General features: G+C 44.0%; 1 protein-coding gene and 1 long non-coding RNA gene across 4 annotated transcripts in view; one reads left to right on the top strand and one right to left on the bottom strand.

Annotated features, from left to right (window-relative positions):
* FANK1 (fibronectin type III and ankyrin repeat domains 1) overlaps positions 1-24,969 on the bottom strand; it is a 103,606-nt gene that overhangs the window by 33,113 nt on the left and 45,524 nt on the right. The window lies entirely within an intron of this gene.
* The window catches only part of LOC122232132, a 37,214-nt gene continuing 36,414 nt past the window's right edge, over positions 24,170-24,969 (top strand). Inside the window, exon 1 of the long non-coding RNA XR_006209493.1 lies at positions 24,170-24,787. This is a non-coding gene — a long non-coding RNA (uncharacterized LOC122232132). The remainder of the gene's footprint in view (positions 24,788-24,969) is intronic.

Below are 24,969 nucleotides of genomic sequence, written 5' to 3'. Positions count from 1 at the left end.
TTCATACGCTGTCACCATTCAGTCCCTATGGCGGCATAAAATATGGCTCTCGAGCACACCAGAAATCCATTTTTAAAAGCTATCATTTACAAATTATAGGTTTTAACACAGAATACTGTAAAGTTTAAGTAAACCGCTGTACAGTATTAGGCCTTGGGATCCTAATTTTTTTTAGATATGGGTTGTAATAATACAACACAACATGAGGCGCCTGCATAGCTCGAGTGGTTTAGCGCCCGATTTCAGCTCAGGTCACGATCTCACGGTTCACGAGTTGGAGCCCCGCGTGAGACTCTGTGCTGACAGCTCGGAGCCTGGAGCCTGCTTCGGATGCTGTGTCTCCCTCTCTCTCTGCCCCTCCCCCACTCAAGGTCTTTCTCCCTCTCTCTCAAAAATAAACATTTAAAAAAAGCTTTTAGTCATATAATGCGACAGAAATGTGCCAGCCCTATAAAAAGAAACTCACAAGATGAATTAGTAAAAACATCACATTATCTAGTATCCCAACGAGAGGCACATGGTAGTGTTTTAAAAGGTAGTGGGGGGGGGGGGAGGGGGTGCACCTGGGTGGCTCAGTCAACCAAGCATCTAGCTTCGGCTCAGGTCATGGTCTCGTGGGTCATGAGTCGGAGCCCTGCATCGGGCTCTCTGCGGTCAGTGCGGAATCTGCTTCGGATCCTCTCCCTGCCCCTCCCCCGGTTCGTGCTCTTTCTCTCTCTCTCGAAAATAAATGAACATTAAAATAAATAAATAAAAGGCTACAGAGAAAACCAGTGATCAGGGTCCATACTGGAATCGGCAAATTGTGATTAGTGGGATGGGCAGCAGAAAATGGTGGAGAAAACAGACAGGAGTATATTCACGGTAAATACAGAATACCATAAAAACGGAATGGTCATTTCCTTGTCCTTCCAAAGACACCTGCAAATTTACGGAGGTCAAGTTTCATTGACAAGGGACATCTGCAGCCTGGTCTCCGGTGGCAGATGGTTTGTAATGAAGATGACAGCACACTGAGGGGGACGCTATATAAAGAACGACTGTGGAGGCTGTCACCTCGAAGCAATTCATCATGGCTTGACCATATATTTATAGCAACCATGAATCAAAAACATATTCCAAATCAATACGACAAGGAGATCGTAATCATTTCTACACCCTGGATTTTAGAAGTTTCAAAAATGTGTGCCGTGAGCACATACCGAAGAAGGACTTTTCAATCAAATATCACAATAGCCACGTAGTGATGACTGTTTCTCCTTTAACTTAAAAATGAACTGTGACGGCCCAGATGAGCTTAGTTCTACCAAACTATCCTATTACTTTCATAAAATGGAATCTTACAAAACCCTAATAGATGAAAGGACCAAGGACAGAAGCAGAGAAATTTTAAAAATTATAACCACCAGTAAATACAGTTATGAAAATGTTCAAAAAGTTACTACTAATCAAAAAAGGGAAGGTCAAAAAAGCAAAAACAGACCCATGGGTCCAGAGAACAAACTGACGGCTGCCGGAGGCGAGGGGGTAGACGGGCCGAGTGGGTGAAGGGGAGAGATCCAGGCTTCCAGTTATGGAAAGGATAAGTCACGGGAATAAAAGGCACAGCAGAGGGAATATAGCCAATGACCCAATGACGCTGCAACGGCATTTGTGGTGACAGCTGGGAGCTACACTCCTGATGAGCACAGCATAACGTATCAACTTGTCCCATCGCTAGGCTGTCCGCCCGAAACTAAGGTAACATTGTGGGTCAACGATACCGTCCATTAAAAAAAAAGAAGGGGGGGGAGATGTTACAATAACGAAGGTACCATTTTATTTATAAAATTTGACTTAAAAAAAAAATGAAGTGTTAATACCCCTGCACTCTTTAAGACTGTGATAAAATTGGTTTACTTACAGATCGTGGATGGTCCTGTAAACGATGCTTTCACTAAAGCAATTTGGCCGTATTCAACAAGGATTATAAAACACCCCCCCCCCCCGTGACCCCTCTCCTAGAAACATGTGCAAAGAAAATAATCCAAAACCAAAAAATCAATTTGGAACCTCAAGTGTTTTTGTATCGTGCGTGCTTTTTGCTTTATGTTGTAAAAATATAATAAAAAAATACATTCAAACACATACAAGAGTGGGAAGAAAGCCCAGTGCCCTCGCACCTGGCACCCAGCTTCGTCAATTATCAGCACGACCATGGCCGGTCTTATTTCGTGTGTGCTCCCACTTCTCTCCATCCCTGCCCTACACCTGGATTACTTAATAGCCACAATTTAATGAGCCCTCACTCTGTATCAGACCGTGTTCTAAGCAGTTTATAGATCGCATCTCATCTCCTGGATCGAGGATACTACCTATCACTTATTCTTTATAACAACCCTTTGAAATCCTAGAATTTCCCCCAGTTTGCAAATGGACTGTGGATGGAGGTCACATAACTTGCCAGGAAGGGCATCCAGGAAGCAGCAGAGGCAGGCTTTGAACCCAGGCCACACGACACCAGAGCCATGCCCCCTTAACCTCTCTAGAACCATCTACTACCTCCCTACATTTTTTTAAATAATTTTTTCATGTTTATTTATTTTTGAGAGAGAGAGACAGAGCACAAGCAGGGGTGGGCTGGAGAGAGAGGGGGACACAGAATCTGAAGCAGGCTCCAGGCTCGAGCTGTCAGCACAGAGCCCGATGCGGGGCTTGAACCCACGAACCGCGAGATCATGACCTGAGCCGAAGTCGGACGCTTAACCGACTAAGCCACCCAGGCACCCCCTCCCTACATTTAAATATACACACACATACCCAAATGAGAACATAAAAACCAAGAGAATCACCTTAGCATCATCGATAACAGTAAGAACCACAAACATTATCTAAATGTTCAAGAATATGAAATGCGTTGTATACACCGTGGTACATCATTTACCTGCAAGAAAACTTAGCCACTAAAAAGCCACATGGGAGAATATGACTAATGTCAGTATGTTTGCTATGCTCAGGGAAGAATACAGATTTGCAAAGACAAGGATTTTAATGATACAAAATATACAGATACATATACAGAAAAACTTAGAAAAATGAAAGGCAACTAGAGCAGAATTATGGCTGATTTGGGGGGTAAGTTTTATTGTCATTACAGCACTGCATGTGGAAAAAAAAACACAAAATGCTATTGCACATTTTCACTTACTCTTAATGAAAACAAAATTCAGTTAAGATCAACTATCAGCCTCGATTCTCTGTCCGTGAGCTTACATGTATATGAAGAAACAAGCCTGATAAAAGTAAGCCAGTAAGTCAATGCAGATGCTTCACAGCCTGAGACATTTCAATTACACTCCGGCTCAATTTATTGACCATTTTAGAGCCCAGCAGATTTTCTGGATTGCACTTACTTCTAAGGAATAAGTTTACTTTACATCCATTCATTCAGCATACTTGTGGGACACCTTCTACACCCCAATAGCACAAACCTAACCCAGACGGAGGGGGGAGGATGCTGAGAGGAGGGACGCCAAACACACACAAACCATAGGTGGCAGGTGCATCTGGGGGGTGGGGGAGAGGGAGTAAAATGCTCTCGAGTGAGGTGTGAAGGGGCGGGGGGCAATATAGCACAGCCTGTGGGCAGAGAAGACACCATGTACTAAGAGAAAATAATGTAGGGGCACCGGGGTGGCCCCGTCGGTTACGTGTGTGACTCTTGGCTTCGGCTCAGGTCACGACGTCACGGTTCGTGAGTTCAAGCCCCACACGGCTCTGTGCCGACAGTGCAGAGCCTGCTTGAGATTCTCTCTCTGCCCCTCCCCTGCTGGCGCTCTCAAAAAAAAAAAAAAAAAAAAAGATCAATAATATGAAATGCAAACTGCTTAAAGCTGCTTCTCTCCACTTTGCTCATAAGCTTTCAGGGGGCAAAAGAGAAACCAAACAAAAATCAAAACTAAACAAACATCAACGAGACAAAACCTCCCAGAGTAAGAATCAGGAACCACGGCTTCGTGTCCCGGCTCCACCACAGGTGTCCCTCCTCAGGAGAAGGGGGCTAGATACGGATGCCCACCTGCCTCCCTCTCGGGTTTCCTACGAAGAGAAAAACAACGTGAAATACCGATAAGTGATTGAAAATGTAGAAGGGGCTTCCACATGAGACAGAGGGAATGCTTCTGAAAATGTTCACTTACTTTGTACTTTTTGCTAAGTGGAAACCTTGCTTGGATCCCATATGGGTCACAAGTAATAGACTAAATAGGAGAACTATTTCTTTGGCCTAATACGATCACTACGGTTTACTGCAGGCTTGCTCTGCGCAAGGCACTTAACCGGACGGCCGAGCTACGGTGGATCTAAACGTCACCACGACCCGATGCTCCCTCTGCACAGGTGAGGAACAGAGAGGAAAAGACAGGATCTAAGAGGTAAAGCACCTTATTGAAAGCCACGAACCTGGGATCTGGGGAGGAGTCTCAGCCCAGGTCTCTTAACTCCGAAGTCTGTGCTCCTCCCCACGTGTGGGACCGTGTGGCGCTCCAGAGCTTTTCGGTGGAGACGAATAATGAATCCTTGTAAAATCACAGTCTTCCCAAACCCAGTATGAGAAGTCAACTTGCTGTTTACGTTCTTTGGGCGCAGAGCATGCCCCTGAAGTCTCAGATACATTTAGAGTGCGACGGCAGGATATTTTTCAAATGGCGGGATATTTTAATGGTAGCAGTAGAAAAATCGTTCCCACGCATCTGCTTAGCTTACGTGCTTTCAGAAAGCAGGCGTAGGATGCCAATGAAGTCTATTCCCCCCCCCCCCCACCGACAAACAGAGAGAGCAATTAAAAGATTTCACAGCAATCGAATTTACGAAAATTGGAAATTGAAATCTGCTGATTGCAGACGAGGGAAATGGGAAAGGGATTTCTACCTCGGGACCTTATTCTGACAAATGCAAGGAACAGTGACCATTATTGTAATTAATGCCTGATTTGTGATTCTGGTTCTTCAGATCACCAGTTTCTTGGCTCCCACCAGGTGCCCATGGCCAAGATTCATAACCAGACACTTCACTGTAAACGGTAACTAAGTCTGTTCACTGTTCAGCAAACAAAATTCAGAAGCAGCTGCTGCCATGGTTGTCCTTCCAAAGAGTCTCCTCCAATGTGTAAGAAACAGCTTGAAATAGATTTCCTTCCCCTCCCTTCACTTGTTACAAATGTACAGCTTTGATCTCAGCTTGAAGGCAAATAAATTTCTTGCATCCTCTTGGCCAGCCTCCAGCGTGGCTTTCCCCTTCCCCCTTCTACCCTCGCCAGCACCCTTCCTCAACATCTTTCCTTCTTCACACACCCCACCCCACCCCGACTCTTCCCTTAAATTTCAAAAAAATGCTTAGAAGATCTTGACTTGAAATTATCCTTCAACCACAAGCTTTTGCTTTCATTCACACCATCTTACTAGAGTATGTAAATGTAGATCCCCTTTCTAAACAGAGATTACAAAATTCACCCTGCCAATGAAAACTAGCACGTGTAAGCCTTCAAGCATAACCTCAATTAAAAGGCAAAATAGGGGCGCCTGAGTGGCTCAGCGGGTTAAGCATCTGACGCTTGATCTCTGCTCGGGTCATGATCTCACGGTTTGTGAGCTGGAGCCCTGCACTGGGCTCTGCACTGATAACGCAGAGCCTGCTTAGGACTCTCTCTCACTGCCCCTCCCCTGCTTGTGTTTTCTCTCTAAACAAATAAGCAGACTTTTAAAATATAAATAAAGGAGCGCCTGAGTGGCTCAGCTGGGTGAGTGGCTCAGCTGGGTGAGTGTCCCACTTCCGCTCAGGTCATGATCTCAGGGTTCGTGAGTTCGAGCCCCACATACGGCTTGCTGCTATCACCCTGTCAGTGCAAAGCCCACTTCAGATCCCCTGTCCCCCTCTCTCTCTGCCCCTCCCCACCTGCACTCTCTCTTTAAATAAACATTTTTAAAAAATAGATAAAACATTTTTTTAAGAATGAATTTTTTTTAATGTTTATTTTTGAGGACAGAAAGAGCATGAGCAGGGGAGGGGCAGAGAGAAAGGGAGACACAGAATCCGAAGCGGGCTCTCTGAGCTGTCAGCACAGAGCCCGACACGGGGCTTGAACCCACAGACCTCGACGAGATCATGACCTGGGCTGAAGTCGGACACTTAATCGACTGAACTACCCAGATGCCCCAATAAAACATTTTTTTAAAGGCAAAGTAACATCCAGTCAAATGAGTTTTATAAAGTATGCCATACTGCCTTCAAAAAAACAAAAAGATAGTTATTCAGATATTGGAAATTTTTGAAAAGAATTCTCTGGATTAAGCACACTTTTTCCAAAAATGGTGATAGCGTTTCTTTCTGATATAAAAGCAATACTTACTCATTGTTTAAAAAAAAAAAAAAAAAAGGCAATACGGAAATATTGAAACAGGAAATAAAATTACTCCTATCATCTCCTCCCCACAGATGACCACTAGCAATTCAATGTAAATTCAAAGATTTCTTTAGTATGGATATATAAGATTTAAAAACATTTACTCTTTTGCATGTTTTCCCAACACCATTTGTTGAAGAGACTGTCTCTTTCCCAAAGGTTAGTCTTTCCTCCTTGGTCAAAGACCATATAATTGGGAGTTTATTGCTGGGTTTATCTATTCTGTTTCTATTCTGTTCTATTGACCTACGTGTCTATTTTTATGCTAGTATACTGTTTTGATGACTACAGCTTTGTTATAGATAGATAAATAGATATGGTATAGATATATATAGATATATATGTTACAGATTATATATATATATATATATATATATATATATATATATATATATATATAGTCTGGAATTGGGATGCCTCCAGTTTTTTTTATTTTTGAGACATAGAGAGAGAGAGAGAGAGAGAGAGAGAGAGAGAGAGAGAGACAGAGAGAGACAGAGAGACAGAGAGACAGAGACAGAGCATGAGAGGGGGAGGGGCAGAGAGAGAGGGAGACACTAAATCCGAAGCAGGCTCCAGGCTCTGAGCTGTAAGCACAGAGCCCAACGCGGGGCTCGAACTCACGAACTGATCATGACCTGAGCTGAAGTCGGACGCTCAACCAACTGGAGCCACCCAGGTGCCCCTGGTTTTTCATGATTGCTTTGGCTATTCGGTAAAATGACGAAATGCCCAGAATGACAAAAAATAAAAGATCCTGAGGATTCCAAGTGTTGGCAAGGATGCAGAACTGTCGCTCCTACATTACTGGTGGAAATCTAAAACCGTACGATCACTTTGTGTAACAGTTCAGCAATTTCTGATCGAGTGAAATACAGAAACTACACAATGAAACGCCAGTTCCACCCTTAGGTATCTATCCAAAGAGAATGAAACTTCTGTCCACACACAGATGTGTACATGAACGTGCAGAGAACCCTTATTCATAACCAAAAAACTGAAAAACATACCAAATACCAACCAGTGGGTAAATGGAGACACTGTGATAGGTCCATACAATGAAATATCACCCAGCAATAAAAGGGAATAGTTAATTCATAAGAGCCCCCGAATAGTTATTGTACTATTGATACACGCAGTAGCCGATGAAACTCAACACCATTATGCTGAGTCAAAGAAGCCGGATGTATGTGTTCATATTGAGTGAAGTTCTATTGAGTATGAAGTTCTAGGAGAGGGAAAGACCTACAGTGACAGTATTCAGATCAGTGATGGCCTAGAAATGTGTCTGCAAGAAAACACAGGCACCTGGGGGGGATTTTCTAGTGACAGAAATGCTCTAGAGGTTTTTTTTTTTTTTAATATAATTTATTGTCAAATTGGCTTCTAAATCTTGACTGACGTGATGGTTACACATGTGAGTACATTTGTTGAAACACACCTAACTGTATACTTACTGTATTATATATATACTACATCTCAGTAAAGTTGATATTTAAAAAAAATATATATGGTATGTAAGGTGATCCTAAGTGCTAAGGAAGAAAATAAAGCTAAGGATTGGGGTTTCCAAGGAAGATTCCACTGAGGATGTGACTTTTGAGCAAGGATCAAGAACCCAGAGAGCTGAGAGCAGAGTCATGGAAACATCTGGAGGAAGGGTGCTCCGGTCTGCAGGCATAACGAATGCAAAACCTTTTGGTCAGGAGCAAGCCCAGCATGCTTCCTCACCTGCAAGGAGGCCAGTCTGTTACAGGATCATAGACAAGAATAAGAGGCATGAGGGGAGAGAAGTCGGTGGGGGTGAGGGGGTCGACAGGAGAGAATATCTCCAGGGTCTTTGGGTCACTGCAAAATCGTTGACTTTTGTTCTGCATGAGATGGGAAGTGACTCAAGAGTTCTGAGTATAGGCGCAACACAATCTGATATATGTTTTCACAGGATCCCTCTGGCTACCATATTGGAAACAGACCAATGTGGGGTAAGGGAAGGAGCAGGGAGACCCGTCAGGAGACAACTGCAGTAATCCAGGCGGGACTGTGATGGAGGTGAGCGCCAGGGAGGTAAGGGGCCGGCCATGAAGCAAGAAAACCCACGTGACTCTCCGAAGGACCCTCCACTCCACAATCATTGCAGCTAGGATGGGACACACCCTTTGAGGCACTGCTGGTCTCACCAGAGGTAGAGTTATCCAGAGACAGCCCCGTGCTTCACCCCGAGCCCAATTTAAAAAGAACATAAAATGTGCACAGGGCTCAGATCTATCAGGAACCAACAGGAACAGAGACCTGTGCTTCATTGTCCCAAAGCCAACATAGAAATATCCAGGAATCAGGAAGGAAGGAACCTACAGAGGCAGAGAAGCAGGGAGTCCGAGCACTGGGGAGAACCCGAGTTGGCCTCATCTGCAGCCAGCAGCACATAAAGTCACCACCAGGCCAGAGGAATACAGCCGCCGTATGCTGGGGCTCTGGACTCAGCGAGAAGCAAGAAAGCAGCGGTGGGGCCGGACTCTCCAGCTCTAAAGGAGTCTCTCCAGGGGATCCAAAGGGGCCCTGGTTCCTTTTAGCCCCTCAACTATGTTGAGGGCAGAGGCAAATGCTCTCTGAAGGAAAGACTCCCCAAGTTATTAGCCATGCAGTTTAAGATCCAACAAAGATCAGCAAACTCAAAGGAAGGCAAGCCACCACCCGGGGGGGGATATGGACCCTCGCAGTAGGCACGCCTTTTTCATTCTGAAGTTTTGACTTGGGGGTTGGGGGGGCCCTCACCGACCCCAGGGAGACGGTCCCTCCCAGGGCACCTTTCATATGAAAACTAGCCATCCCAGAACACACACTTCCTCCCTCCTCCTCTAGACTCTTAACCTCTAGGCCAATATCCACCTGCCCGAACCACCTGTCAGATACCAGCCACCCAGGGTCAGCCCCTACGCCCCAGAGTCCATGCGAATTCTTCAAAGCAGCCGTCTTAACCCATTGGTTCTGCCTTGTCGTGCCTCCTCCACAGAGACCACAATAAAGGCTCTTTCCCAGGGTCCTCCTCACTCCCTCTGCCTCCTGACTGACCTGGCACTTCCCCGTGTGCCCCCACCTATAATTAAAAATACCCTGGGACCCCTCGGTGGCTCAGTCGGTTAAGTGTCCAACTTCAGCTCAGGTCACGATCTCACAGTTCGTGGGTTCGAGCCCCACGTCGGGCTCTGTGCTAACAGCTCTGAGCCTGGAGCCTGCTTTGGATTCTGTGTCTCCCTCTCTCTCTGCCCCTCCCCTGCTTGCACTCTGTCTGTCTGTCTCTCAAAAATAAATAAGCACTAAAAAAAAAAATGAAGGCACAAGATCCAACATGGCAGAGAACTGGGGGGGGGGGGGGGGGGGGGGGGAGTTCCCTCGTCCCTCAAACACAGCAGTGTTGAGACCAAAGGACTTTGAATTCCAACAGTCCAGTCTGCAGAGCGACAAAGACATCTCCAGGGGCTCACAGGGAGAACCTGGTGAGCCATAAGTGCATACTTCTGAACTGGGAGAGAGAAACCGAGCTTCGTAGGCATGGATGGGAGGGATCCCCTTCTGCAGAGACAAAGGGAAGAAAAAGAGAGGGAAGCGTAGGACCGTATCTGGACAAGAGAAAAACCCCGGACGGGGATGGACCAAGATCCCATCTCTAACTGTGGGGCTTTCTCTGGACCCGGCCAGCTGCCCAGTTCGGGTACCTGCGGAGGAGGGGGGTAACTTGTTCAGAGGCACAGTCCCCAGTGGGAGAGGGCAGTCCCCTCCCTGGAGTGCTGTGGGAAGAAGGTATATAACCGTTCAAAGGACAAAGACTGCCTGCACCCGCCAACCAGAGGCCACGTATCTGTGGCACGGAGTGGCACTTCCCCAGAACCGGGGTGCATGGAGCGGGACCCTTTAAGGCATCCGGGCTTAAATCCCAGCTGAGCGCCAGGAGGGCACAGGAGTCAGTGGAGCAGGACAAACCGCCTCCTTTGCCCCCGCGGCACTGAGAGGACGGCCTGAACAGAGTGGTTTGGGACACCCAGTCCGTGGAGGAGAGACTGGGGTGTCCCCATTTTACTCCCCATCACCAACAAGGGGGGGCTTCAGAGAACGACAGCAGGGCCCACAGCAGAGGCGGGCCCACAGCAGAGGCGGGCCCACAGCAGAGGCGGGCCCACAGCAGAGGCGGGCCCACAGCAGAGGCGGGCCCACAGCAGAGGCGGGCCCACAGCAGAGGCGGGCCCACAGCAGAGGCGGGCCCACAGCAGAGGCGGGCCCACAGCAGAGGCGGGCCCACAGCAGAGGCGGGCCCACAGCAGAGGCGGGCCCACAGCAGAGGCGGGCCCACAGCAGAGGCGGGCCCACAGCAGAGGCGGGCCCACAGCAGAGGCGGGCCCACAGCAGAGGCGGGCCCACAGCAGAGGCGGGCCCACAGCAGAGGCGGGCCCACAGCAGAGGCGGGCCCACAGCAGAGGCGGGCCCACAGCAGAGGCGGGCCCACAGCAGAGGCGGGCCCACAGCAGAGGCGGGCCCACAGCAGAGGCGGGCCCACAGCAGAGGCGGGCCCACAGCAGAGGCGGGCCCACAGCAGAGGCGGGCCCACAGCAGAGGCGGGCCCACAGCAGAGGCGGGCCCACAGCAGAGGCGGGCCCCGCCCACACCAAACCACACCCCTCGGCACCTGCTAAGTGCGTATCTACAGGAGCGGAATTGATGCTGACAAACCAGAGGCCCCTCCTCCAGACCAGCGCCGCCGCATTGCCTGATTTAATTCTCAGACAATTCTTATTATGTGTATATATTCTCCCTTCCTTTTCTTCTTCTATATCTCTTCCCTCCTCTGGTCTGGTTACTCTGGCTGTTGGTTTGTGTAAGCAGACATATTTAATCTATTCTCTTTATACCTGTTCTAGATCTCCTTTATTTTCCCTTCTCTCTGTCTCTCTCTGGATGAAGTCCTGCAGTTTCTCTGCCTGGTCAATTTTCCTTTCGTTTTCCCCTGCTCCTGTCATTTCTCTTTTTGTTTGGGATAAGGCTTCTTCCATGAACAACGCCCCCACCCTGTTATTTTGCTGCAGCTGGTGTTTTTGGTTTTTTTTCTGGTTGGTTTGTTTTCCTTTCCAGGGCTACTTCAAGGAACAAATCAAAGCACACCGGGCGGAGGGTCCAAAACATCACTACGAGTAGGGAGGTAAAGCAACCAGAGTCACAACAACAGAGAGCAAGTAACACATTCCAAAAACACCTCCTGAAGGGCCAGGCCCTGGACAGTGTATGACCCCTCTTTCATATAGCAGTGCTCACAGGTGCAGGGCACATAACAAGCCTTTAAAACACCTAAGGGACAGAAAACTCGCCAAAATGACAACACAGAAGAATTCTCGGCAAAAGAAATTCCAAGAAGAAATGACAGCTAAAGAATTGATCAAAACAGATATAAGCAACGTAAGTGAACAAGAATTTAGAATCATAGTCATAAAATTAATCCCTGGGCTTGAAAAAAGCATAGAGGACAGCAGAGAATCTATTGCTACAGAGATCAAGGGACTAAGAAATAGTCATGAGGAGCTAAAAAACGCTATCAGTGAGGTGTAAAATAAAATGGAGGTGGCAATAGCACGGATTGAAGAGGCAGAGGAGAGAATAGGTGAATTAGAAGATAAAATTATGGAAAAAGATGAAGCTGAGAAACGGAGAGAGAAAACAATTCTGGACCACAAGGAGAGAATTAGAGAAGTAAGTGATTCAATGAAACCTAGTAATATCCATATCATAGGAGTTCCAGAAGAAGAAGAGAGAAAGGGGCTGAAGGTGTACTTGGGCAAATCATAGTGGAGAACTTCCCCGATCTGAGGAAGGAAACAGACATTGAAATCCAGGAGGCATAGAGAACTCCCTTCAGATGCAACTTGAATCGATCTTCTGCACAAGACATCATAGTGACACTGGCAAAGAAAAGATAAAGAGAGAATTCTGAAAGCAGCTAGGGGCAAAGGGGCCTTAATCTACAAGGGTAGATACATAAGGGTAGTAGCAGATCTATCTACTGAAACTTGGCAGGCCAGAAGGGAATGGCAGGAAATATTCAATGTGCTGAAGAGGAAAAATATGCAGCCGAGCATCCTTTACCCAGCAAGCCTGTCATTCAGAATAGAAGGAGAGATAGAGGTTTTCTCAGATAAAAACTGAAGGAATTCATCACCACGAAACCAGCCCTACAAGAGATCCTAAGGGGATTCTGTGAGTGAAATGTCGCAAGGACCACAAAGTACCAGAGACATCGTTACAAGCATGAAACCTACAGATAACACAATGACTCTAAACCCGTATCTTTCAATAATAACACTGAATGTAAATGAACTAAATGCTCCAACCAAAAGACATAGGGTATCAGAATGGATAAAAAAAACAAGACCCATTTATTTGCTGTCTACAAGAGACTCATTTTACATCTGAGGACACCTTCAGATTGAAACTGAGGGATGGAGAACTATCTATCATGCTACTGGAAGTCACAAGAAAGCTGGAGTAGCCAAACTTCTATCAGACAAACTAGACTTTAAACTAAAGGCTATAACAAGAGATGAAGAAGGACATTATCTCATAATTATTGGGTCTGTCCATCAAGAAGAGCTAACAATTATAAATGTTTATGCACCCAATACAGAAACACCCAAATGTACAACAATCACAAACATAAGCAACCTTATTGATAAGAATATGGTAATAGCAGGAGACTTTAATACTCCACGTACATCAACAGATCAACCAGACAGAAAATCAATAAAGAAACAATGGCCCTGAATGATACACTGGACCAGATGGACTTGACAGATATATTCAGAACTTTTTATCCTAAATCAGAATATACATTCTTCTTAAGCACACATGGAACATTCTCCAAGATAGATCACATGTGGGGTCACAAAACAGCCCTCAATAAATAGAAAAGAATTGAGATCATACCATGCACATTTTCAGATCACAATGCTATGAAACTTGAAATCAGCCACAGGAAAAAGTTTGGAAAACCTACAAATGCATGGAGGTTAAAGAACATCCTACTAAAGCATGAATGGGTCAACCAGGCAACTAAAAAAGAAATTTAAAAACATATGGAAACAAATGAAAATGAAAACGGGATAGTCCAAACCCTTTGGGATGCAGCAAAGGCAGTCCTAAAAGGAAAATACATGGCAATCCAGGCCTATCTCAAGAAACAAGAAAAATCCCAAATACAAAATCCAACAGCACACCTAAAGGAACTAGAAGCAAAAAAACAAAGAAACCCCAAGGCCAGTAGAAGAAGAGAAATAATAAAGATCAGAGCAGAAATAAATAATATAGAATCCCCCCAAAAAAAACCAGTGGAATAGATCAATGAAACTAAAAGTGTTTTCTGAAAAAATAAATAAAATTTAAAAACCCCTAGCCAGACTTCTCAAAAATAAAAGAGGACCCAAACAGATAAAATCAGGAATGAAAATGGACTTATCACAACCAATCCCTCAGTAATAGAAGCAATTTTCAGAGAATACAATGAAAAATTATATGCCAACAAACTGCACAACCTGGAAGAAATGGACAAATTCCTCGACACCCACACATTACCAAAACTCAAACAGGAAGAAACAGAAAATTTGAACAGACCCATAACTAGTGAAGACATTGAATCAGTTATCAAAAGTCTCCCAACAAATAAGAGTCCTGGGCCTGGCTTCCCAGGAGAATTCCACCAGACATTTAAAGCAGTTCCTCAAGCTGTTCCAAGACAGACAGACAGACAGACAGACAGACAGACAGAAAGAAAGACAAAGACAGAAAGAAAAAGACAAAGACAGAAAGAAAAAGACAAAGACAGAAAGAAAAAGACAAAGACAGAAAGACAGACAGACATAAAGACAGAAAGACAGACAGACAGACAGACAGACAGAAAGACAGACAGACAGACAGACAGACAGACAGAAAGACAGACAGAAAGACAGACAGAAAGACAGACAGACAAGAAAAGAAAAGAAATGAAAACTTCCAGACTCATTCTATGAAGCCAGCATTACTTTGATTCCGAAACCAGACAGACACCCAGCAAAAAAAGAGAACTACAGGCCAATATCCCTGATGAATATGGATACAGAAATTCTCAACAAGATACTAGCAAATCAAATTCAACAGCATATAAAAAGAATTATTCACCATGATCAAGTGAGATTCACTCCTGGGCTGCAGGGCTGGCTCAATATTCACAAATCAATCAATGTGATACATCACAGTAATAAAGGATAAGAACCATATGATCCTGTCAATAGATGCAGAAAAAGCATGACAAAATACAGCATCCTTTCTTAATAAAAACCCTCAAGAAAGGCAGGATAGAAGGACATACTTAAACATCATAAAAGCCATTTATGAAAAGCCCACAGTGAATATCATCCTCAATGGGGAAAAACTGAGTGCTTTCCCCCTGAGATCAGGAACACGACAGGGATGTCCACTCTCACCGCTGTTGTTTAACATAGTGTTGGAAGTCCTCGTACCAGCAATCAGACAACAAAATGAAATAAAAGGCATCAAAATAGGCAAAGAAGAAGTCACACTTTCACTTTTCACAGATGACATGATGCTCTACAAGGAAAACCCAACAGACTCCACCAAAAGGCTGCTAGAACTGATACATGAATTCAGCAAAATTGCAAGGTACAAAATCAATGTACAGAAATCAGTTGCATTTCTATACACCAATAATGAAGCAACAGAGAGAGAAATCAAGAAATTGATCCCATTTACAATTGCACCAAGAACCATAAAGTACCAGGAATAAACCTAACCAAAGGTGTAAAATACCTGTATGCTAAAAACTATAGAAAACTTATGAAGAACTTGAAGAAGACACAAAGAAATGGAAAAACATTCCACACTCATGGATTGGGAGAATATTGTTAAATGTCAATACTACCCAAAGCAATCTACACATTCAATGCAATCCAACCAAAATTGTACCTGTATTCTTCTCAAAGCTAGAACAAACAATCCTAAAATCTGTATGGAACCACAAAAGACCCCAAGTAGCCAAAGTAATATGGAAATAAGAAAACCAAAACGGGAGGCATCACAATCCCAGACTTTAGCCTCTACTACAAAGCTGTAATCATCAAGACACTATGGTATTAGCACAAAAACAGAGACATAGCCCAATAGAATAGAGAACCCAGACTCGGACCCACAAATATATGGCCAACTAATCTTTGACAAAGCAGGAAAAAGCATACAATGGAAAAAAGACAGTCTCTTTAGCAAATGGTGCTGGGAGAACTGGACAGCAACATGCAGAAGAGTAAAACTAGACCACTTTCTTACACCATACACAAAAATAAACTCAAAATGGATAAAAGACCTGTGAGACAGAAAACCATCAAAACCCTAGAGGAGAAAGCAGGCAACAACCCTTTTGACTTCAGCTGCAGTAATTTCTTGCTTGACACATCTCCAAAGGCAAGGGAATTAAAAGCAAACATGAACTATTGGGACCTCATCAAGGTAAAAAAGCTTCTGCACTGCAAGGGAAACAATCAACAAAGCTAACAGGCAACTGACAGAATGGGGAAAGATATTTGCAAATGACGTATCCAATAAAGAGTTAGTATCCAAACTCAACACCCGAAAAACAAATTATCCAGTGAAGAAATGGTCAGAAGACATGAATAGACACTTTTCCAAAGAAGATATCCAGATGGCCAACAGGCACATGAAAAGATGTTCAATGTCACTCATCATCAGGGAAATACAAATCAAAACCACAGTGAGATACCACCTCACACCGGTCAGAGTGGCTAAAATAAACAACTCAGGAAACAACAGACGCTGGCAAGAATGTGGAAAAACGGAAACCCTCTTGCACTGTTGGTGGGAATGCCAACTGGTGCAGCCGCTCTGGAAAACAGTGCAGAGGTTCCTCAAAAAATTAAAGATTGAACTACCCTGGGGCACCTGGGTGGCTCAGTCGGTTGGGCATCCGACTTCGGCTCAGGTCATGATCTCGTCATCTGTGGGTTCGAGCCCCACATCGGGCTCTGTGCTGACAGCTCAGAGCCTAGAGCCTGCTTCGGATTCTGTGTCTCCCTTGTTATCTGCCCCTCCCCCACTCACACTGTGTCTGTCTCTTGAAAATAAATAAATTTCTTAAAAAATTAAAAAAAAAATAGAACTACCCTAAAACCCAGCAGTAGCACTACTAGGAATTTATCCAAAGGATACAGGAGTGCTGATGCACAGGGGCACATGTACCCCAATGTTTACAGCAGTGCTTTCAACAATAGCCAAATTGTGGAAAGAGCCTAAATGCCCATCAACTGATGAATGGATAAAGAAGATTTTATCTTCTTTATACATACAAAGGTTTATGTATACAATGGACTACTACTTGGCAATAAGAATGAAATCTGGCCATTTGCAGCAACGTGGACAGAACTGGAGAGTGTGATGCTAAGTGAAATAAGTCATACAGAGAAAGACAGATACCATATGTGTTCACTCTTATGTGGATCCTGAGAAACTTAACAGAAGACCATGGGGGAAGGGAAGGGGAAAAAATAGTTACAAACAGAGACGTTGGAAGGCAAATGGTAAGAGACTCTTAAATACAGAGAACAAGCTGAGGGCTGATGGCAGGGGCGGGGGTGCGGCAGGGAGGGGAAAATGGGGGATGCGCGTTGAGGAGGGCACTTGTTGGGATGAGCACTGGGTGTTGTAGGTAAGCGATCAACCACGGGAATCTACCCCCAAAACCAAGAGCACAATTTTCACACTGTATGTTAGCCAATCTGACAATAAATTACATATTTTTTTTTTAAATGAAGGCATTTGGAAATATTTGCAAAACCTGTCAGATAAAGGACTCGTATCCAAAATATAGTAAGACTTTTTAAAGCTCAACAATAAGAAAACAATTCCGAAATTGGCAAAAGATCTAAAAATACCTCACCAAAATGACATACAGATGGCAAATAAGCATACGGAAAGACGCTCCACATCACTCAATAGGACACTGAAAATTAAAAAGAACCACTATAAACCTACACGAATAGATGAAATCCAAAACCCTGACAATACTACACACGAGCCTAGAGCAACAGAAATGCTCATTCACTGCTGTTGGTACAGCCATTTTGGAAAACAATTTGGCGGCGCTTTTGGGGGCGGGGGGGGGGGGGTGGGCTTCTTGGGTTTTTCAAAGTTGAACATAGTCTTACCATATGACATACCAATCAAGAGCCTAAGTAATTGCCCAGTTGATTTGAAAACCTATGTCAACGTAAAAACGTGTGTGAGAATCTTTATAACAGGTATACTCGTGCTCAAAACTGGAAGCCGTAGGTCCTTCAATAGGGGAATGGATAAAGAACTATGGTACAGCCCTACGGGGGAATGTTATTCAACAAGGCAAGAAATGACCCGTCAAGCCATGGAAAGAATCTCAAATGTATACTGCTAAGAGAAAGAAGCCAGTCCCAAAAGGATACACCCATAGGATGTTGCCAGGGGGGTCAGGGGAGGGAAGGAGGGATGAATAGGTAAAACACAGGGGATTTTTTAGGATAGTGAAACTATTCTTTGTGAATCTGTAAAGGTGGATGGATGATATTACGCACTTGTCAAAAACTGTAGGACTTTACTGAACAGCAAAGCTTAACGTATGCACGTTCTTCTTTTAAAATTTTTTTGAGAGAGAGAGAGAACGTGCGAGTGGGGGAGACGGGGAGAGAGAAGAGAGAAGAGAGAGAAGAGAGAGAAGAGAGAGAAGAGAGAGAAGAGAGAGAAGAGAGAGAAGAGAGAGAAGAGAGAGAAGAGAGAGAAGAGAGAGAAGAGAGAGAAGAGAGAGAAGAGAGAGAAGAGAGAGAAGAGAGAGAAGAGAGAGAAGAGAGAGAAGAGAGAGAAGAGAGAATCTTAAGCAGGCTCACTCAGTGTAGAGGCAGACCCGAGGCTCGATCCCATGACCCTAGGTTCATGTCCTGAGCCAAAATCAAGAGTCGGACGCTCAACCCACTCAGCCACCCACATGCACCTGTATGCACTTTTAATCATTTAGATAGTTGGATATGCCCAAGGTGGAATGCAGACTATGACAAAACAGTCTTTAATTCTGTTACAAATGTATGAAACCACCTCATTGATGGGTAGGGGGAAAGGGTTCCACCCTAGGTAACTTTGAAATATGCAGAGTCTCAAATCAAAAGAGAAAAGAAACCACACGCAAGCACTATACTCCAGATGATAACACGGTTTCCCACAATTGTTCATTGCTCTGCATGTATAGGGGAATTGAACAGTTAAGTAAATGAATGGCAGATGGTGAGAACCATATGTGTCGCTACTGAAGGTAGAGTTTATAGATAAGCAAGGAGAAGAGGCTGGAATGATCCACATGTTAAGTTATAATTGGAACATCGGTATGAACTCGTGTAGCTTAACTCAGATGTCCATATATTTGCGTGTGTATACGCTCCTATAGATTTCTTTGCTCTGTCAGCTGAGAAGTCCTAAAAGCAACGATACGCCATTAGCAACAAGCATAGTTAGCACCTAGATGTTGGTTTCTAATGCCATTCTTCAATTAAGGAAACCAGGACCCCTTGGAGAAAGGGCTGGTTCTAGCAACGGGGCAGGAAGCATACAAGATGAGCCTTATAGCAGCATCTTATAGTGCCAGAAATTAAATTAAGGGTTAAAAACAAAGAGCCCACAATGGTGAGCATATGCCATAGAGACCTAGGCATCAACTGAAAACCTCCCAATGACTCAAGCTGGAACATTTGAGCAACACTATGGAAGTACCGGTCCATAACCCAAAGTAGAGATGCCCATGAGTCCATTCTGATACGAATGGATCAATAAATGCAAAAGAAGCAACAGTTCTCCCATGCGGAAGGACTCCATGCAGGACTCCAGATAACTTACGTGAAAGATCTGCCCTGGAGGAGGTGAATATAACTCCTCGTTCCTGGTTATGTGTGAAGTTCAGGAGGGACAGGAGGGGCGAAGGGGACTCTAATGGAAAAACCTGAGAAACATTACCCCACCCAGGTGGTTACACTTAACATCAACAGTGAGACATCAGTGCAATAAAAATGGCATTTTTACCTGGTCTTCTGCCCCCAAACCCATAAACTCAACCTAATCTTGAGACAAACGTTGGATAAATCCCGTCGAGGGACATTCTACAGAACACCCGCGCTCCTCAAAAGTGCCGAGGTCATCCACAACAAGAGAAGTCTGGAAAAACCACCACCACTTAAAGAGGCAAGGAGACAGACGACTAAATATAACGTGGTATCCTGGATGGAATCATGGGAGGAAAAAAAGGCATCTGGTAAAAACTAAAGAAAGATAAATAAAGTGTAGACTTTAAGAGTGAAAACTGGATGTGGGTTATGTAGAAACCACGTACTAGCTTTGTGATTTTTTTTTTTGTAAATCTAGATTATAAAAAATAAGTTATTTTAGAAAAAGGCATCACCAATATGAAAAGCAGAAATTATTACTTATAATGAGGGAGAAAAATCAATAGGAATGAACCCAGAAATGACATAAATAATAGAATTCATAAGCAGTACATTGACCTATAAGTATGCTCTAGGTGTTCAAGAAAATAAAAACACGAGCATGATGAAGAAAGAAGACCAAAAAAATGCCTAACTGGACTTGTTTGAAATTCAAGATACAATATGAAATGAAAAATAAACTGAATACAATTTACAGCGGATTGTACATGGCAGAAAAATAGATCAATAAATTAGGAGACATAGCAATTTGGAAAATGGTAAAATGGGGCAACCTGGCTGGCTCAGTCAATGGAGTGTGAGACTCTTGATCTTGGGGTCACGAGTTTGAACCCCATGCTGTGAGCCCCATGCTGGGTATAGAGATTACTTAAATAATAAAAACTTTTTTTTAATGGTAAAATGAAGTGTAGACAGAAAAAACCCTGAGAATTAACAGGGTATCAGTGAACTGAAGGAAAACATCAAGCATCTAACTTACAGGTAATTGCAGTTCAAGAAGGAGAGGGAAAGAAAATAAGCAGAAAATTATTTGAAGAAATAATAGCCAAAGATCTCCCACATAAACCCACAGATCCAGAATTTCAAGAACCCCTAGAAGAATAAACTTAAGAAAACCGTGCCAAGTAGATTTTAACCCAATGGTTGAAATTCAGTGAAAAATCTCTTTTTTTTTTTTTTTTTTTTTAATGTTTGTTCGTTTTTGAGACAGCGCAAGGGGGAGAGGGGCAGAGAGAGAGGGAGACACAGAATCCGAAACAGGCTCCAGGCTCTGAGCTGTCAGCACAGGGGCGGACACAGGGCTCGAACTCATGAGCTGTGAGATCATGACTTGAGCCGAAGTCTGACGCTTAACCAACTGAGCCACCCAGATACCCAGCAATTTAGTGAAAAATCTTAAAAGCAGCCATAGGTGGAGGTGGGGGTGGGGGACCAACCCCGAGGAACAAACAAGGACAGAGGACCTTTCCTCAGAAATTATCTAGGCAATCACAAAATAGAAAGTATCCAAGGAAGGGGTGCCTGGGTGGCTCAGTCAGTTGAGCGTCCCATTGCGGCCCAGGTCATGATCTCGTGGTTCATGAGTTCGACCCCAGGGTGGGGCTCTGTGCTGACAGCTCGGAGCCTGGAGCCGGCTTCGGATTCCATGTCTCCCTCTCTCTCTGCCCCTCCCCCACTCACATTCACTCGCTCACTCTCTCTCTCTCTCTCTCTCTCTCTCTCAAAAATAAACATAAAAATAAAAATTTTTTTATCAAATAAGAGCAAAATCAAGGTTATTTTAGACTAACAAACGCTCAAAGAATTCATCACCGGCAACCCTGAACTATAAAAACCATTAAAGGAAATTTCTCAGGCAGAAGAGAAATCATACAAGACAAAAATCTGGGTCTACGCAAAGGAATAAAGCGTGCTAAAAATGGCACACGTGTGGGTAAATGTATCATCTGCCTAAAGTGAGCAACGGTGTCTCTCTCGTGGGGTTGACAGTACATGAAGAACAAACCTATGCTGTGACGGCACAGAGGGCAGGGGCAGAAGTACAGCTCATAAGATTCCCACCCATAATGTCATGTAGCGCAACCTGAAGATTTTGGTGAGTTCTATGCCTCCCAGATACACAAGTTCATGATGCGTTCCCGTTTCTCCTTCATAATGGTTTACTAGAACCGTCTTCCCTCTAGCGTGCCATATATTTTCTTAAGGAACCTGAGCGAGTCCCTTCAATTTTTTGGCACAAAAAAATTGCTAAATGAACACACCCACAGGTTATCACACAATCATTTCGCCCTTGTAATTATTACCACTTTAAATTTATTCAAAAGGCCTGACCATAAGGGTGAAACACGAAAATTGCTATAATTACTTCAGACCATTACAAGCATATTCAGTAAGTATATCACAGCCCATGCACCTGTGCTATATTTTCTGCAAACCCGACAAAGGCCTTTGGTCTAGAGTAAAAAATTTCAACTTGACCTGAAGTGGGAAAGAAAGAAAACTAAAGATTATTCATGCTCATACATAACAGTCAACCTGACTACTCGTTCCCATTTTCTATGCTAGTACAACCTGCATTATAGATGATGGCTCAACAGTAGAGCAGGCAAGAGAAATCTCCAAAGAATTTTCTTTTCTGTACAAACTTAAAGAAAGCCTCTGATTTTTTTTTTCACTTTTCTACAGTGACATCCTCAACAGAATAACACTTTGAATCCCCTTTCAAATATATTCAATCCTCACCCTGGCTGATGTCCCTCCTCCAAACCAAAAAAGTACTATGGAACTACTGGTTTAGGGGCACCTGGGTGGCCCAGTTGCTGAAGGGTTCGACTTCAGCTCAGGTCACTATCTCACAGGTTCGTGAGTTCAAGCCCCGTATCAGGTTCTGTGCTGATGGCTCAGAGCCTGGAGCCTACTTCGGATTCTGTGTGTGAGTGAGTGAGTGTGTGTGTGTGTGTGTGTGTGTGTGTGTGTGTGCGCGCGCACATGTGTCTGTCTCTCTCTGCCCCTCCACCACTTGTGTTTCTCTGTCAAAAATAAACATTTTTTAAAAGTACAAACATTTTAAAACCAATACTTTTATATATATATATATAATATACAATATATATCAATATATATTTTATATTTATATATATTTATATTTTATATTTATATATATTTTATATTTATATCTTACATTTATATATTTATTTTATATTTATATTATTTATATTTATATTTTATATTTATGTATATTTTATATTTATATATATTTATTACATATATATAAAATTGATATACATTTTAACTTAATAGGTGATGTCTCACAATAGACTAGGACGTCACACTGAACCCCACATGATCACAACTGAGCCAATGGTTCGTGAAATTCACTTTGACACACAAGCGCTTTGGATTACAAGCGTGTTTCTGTAACGAATTATGCTCACAAACCAAGGTTTTACTGTATCTCCATTTTCCTCCTGATTTGAATTTCAAATGTGAAGAAATAAGAATGTGGCCTCACATGGCACTCTGCCAGAGACAGGATAATTGATCATACTTCCTTTAAATAAAAAACTCAAGACTTAAATTCCTTGAATATTCCTTGAGTAACTGTCCCCAAGCCCCAGCGTTGCCTTGCTGTAGAACATATATTCTTTCTTACTTGGAATGAACTTAATTTTGTCTGGGAGCTGAATAATCATTCGAGATGAAGCATGAGTTTTTATTAAAACATCATTAAAAAAAAATAAGATACTTATAGCAAATAGGAGTGTTTCACAGAAATCCTTTGTCAAGCAGAGCAAGTGACAAAAAGTACCAGAGTGATTTCTGCTAATGTTATCGTTTCAAGCAATTATTCCTTTTATTTTTTTTTTTAATTTTTTTTTAACGTTTATTTTTGAGACAGAGAGAGACAGAGCATGAACGGGGGAGGGGCAGAGAGAGAGGGAGACACAGAATCGGAAGCAGGCTCCAGGCTCCGAGCCATCAGCCCAGAGCCCGACGCGGGGCTCGAACTCACGGACTGCGAGATCGTGACCTGAGCTGAAGTCGGACGCTTAACCGACTGAGCCACCCAGGTGCCCTGCAATTATTCCTTTTCAACTATTTTTTACCCGTTGCTCTAGTAATTAGTTTTCCTATTTTTTAAAACTAAAAACCCATTTTTTCCCACTACAGGAGGAAAAAAATCCATAACTATTGAAATTCTTCGGTGATATGGAATCCATATTGATTTTACGTGTAATTATTTGATTCTAGAATAACGTTATACTTTTCACCACATAACCAAACCAGTATGGCAGTACTCATACTTGTGTGAGCGTTGACATTGAGCCAGATGCTGTGCTGAGGGCTTTAGAGCAAGTCTCATCTCGGGCTCACAAACACCCGTGGGTGATGGCAGAATCCTTGCCCAAAAGAAAGACTAGATCTGGCACAGAGACCTCCCGGAGGTAGGAGGACACTCGACCGGGAGTGGCTGGACCCTCCTCTGTCCGACTCGAGCTCTTAATCACAAAGCTGTGTTGGATCTGGAGGCGTGACTCTACGTGGAACGGAAAAGTGCGTACAAGTCGGCAACCAAGGGGCATCCCGGTCCTGCTGGCTCCCTGGAACCCGGCCCTCAGAGGAATCTTCTAGAGCCCTCCTCTTCCAGAGCCCAGAATCCAGATTGTTACCGTAGATACTATTGTCCATGCAACGGAACCCATTCTTCAAACAAATTCATCTATAGGATCCCAGTACACTTGGCATAAGAACAGAGCTGATCTGGTGGAAAAGTAGGCAGGGAGGGGTCTGAAGACCACCCACACAGCCTCCCAGATCTCCCAGGCGCCCCGAGGCAGCTCCTTTCTACTAAAGGGGCATGAAGAGCCGTTTGAAAATCACTCGATAGCCCTCAGCTCCCACCAGTCCGCTGGATCCGGGGGGGCCTCTTGGAGATTCCACCTCAACCAAGAGCCTGATGCAAACCATGAGCTGCCCCAGCAGAGGCCAGACTTAGCAGCCACCCACCCCCCACCTCAGGACAGTGAGCTCTGGCAGCCATAGGCCAAGTGGGTCCCAAAGTGTGGTTCCCGGCTCATCGCTGGAAACTTGTGAGAAATGCAGATTCTCCGTTCTGACCCAGACCTACTGAAGCAGAAACTCTTGAGGCTGAGGCCTCAAGAGTTTTACAGACTTCGGGTGATTCCAGCATATACCCAAGTCTCAGAACCACCCTAGAAATAGATGGTAAGATACGCCCTGAAACAGCAGCTGAGGAGACGAGAACCTGGCATTTTCTACAGACATCTCTGTGGAGGTAAAGTTGCCCAATATCCCCCAGGGCCATCACCCTACCCTTTGCCAAGCCCACTTCATCAGGCACTTACTCTGGAGACGTGTGGACATCTCCTCTGGTCTCTGCTGGTACTATCTCACGACTCAGCAGCCTGACTGAACTTTTTGTTAAACTTTTTTTAAACAGCTTTATTGAGATTGAGT

The sequence above is a fragment of the Panthera tigris genome, chromosome D2 (genome assembly GCF_018350195.1).
Source record: "Panthera tigris isolate Pti1 chromosome D2, P.tigris_Pti1_mat1.1, whole genome shotgun sequence".
NCBI classification, from domain to species: Eukaryota; Metazoa; Chordata; class Mammalia; order Carnivora; family Felidae; genus Panthera; species Panthera tigris.
The sequence above is the reverse complement of the archived record's forward strand: the minus strand, read 5'-3'. Positions and strand labels throughout refer to the sequence as shown.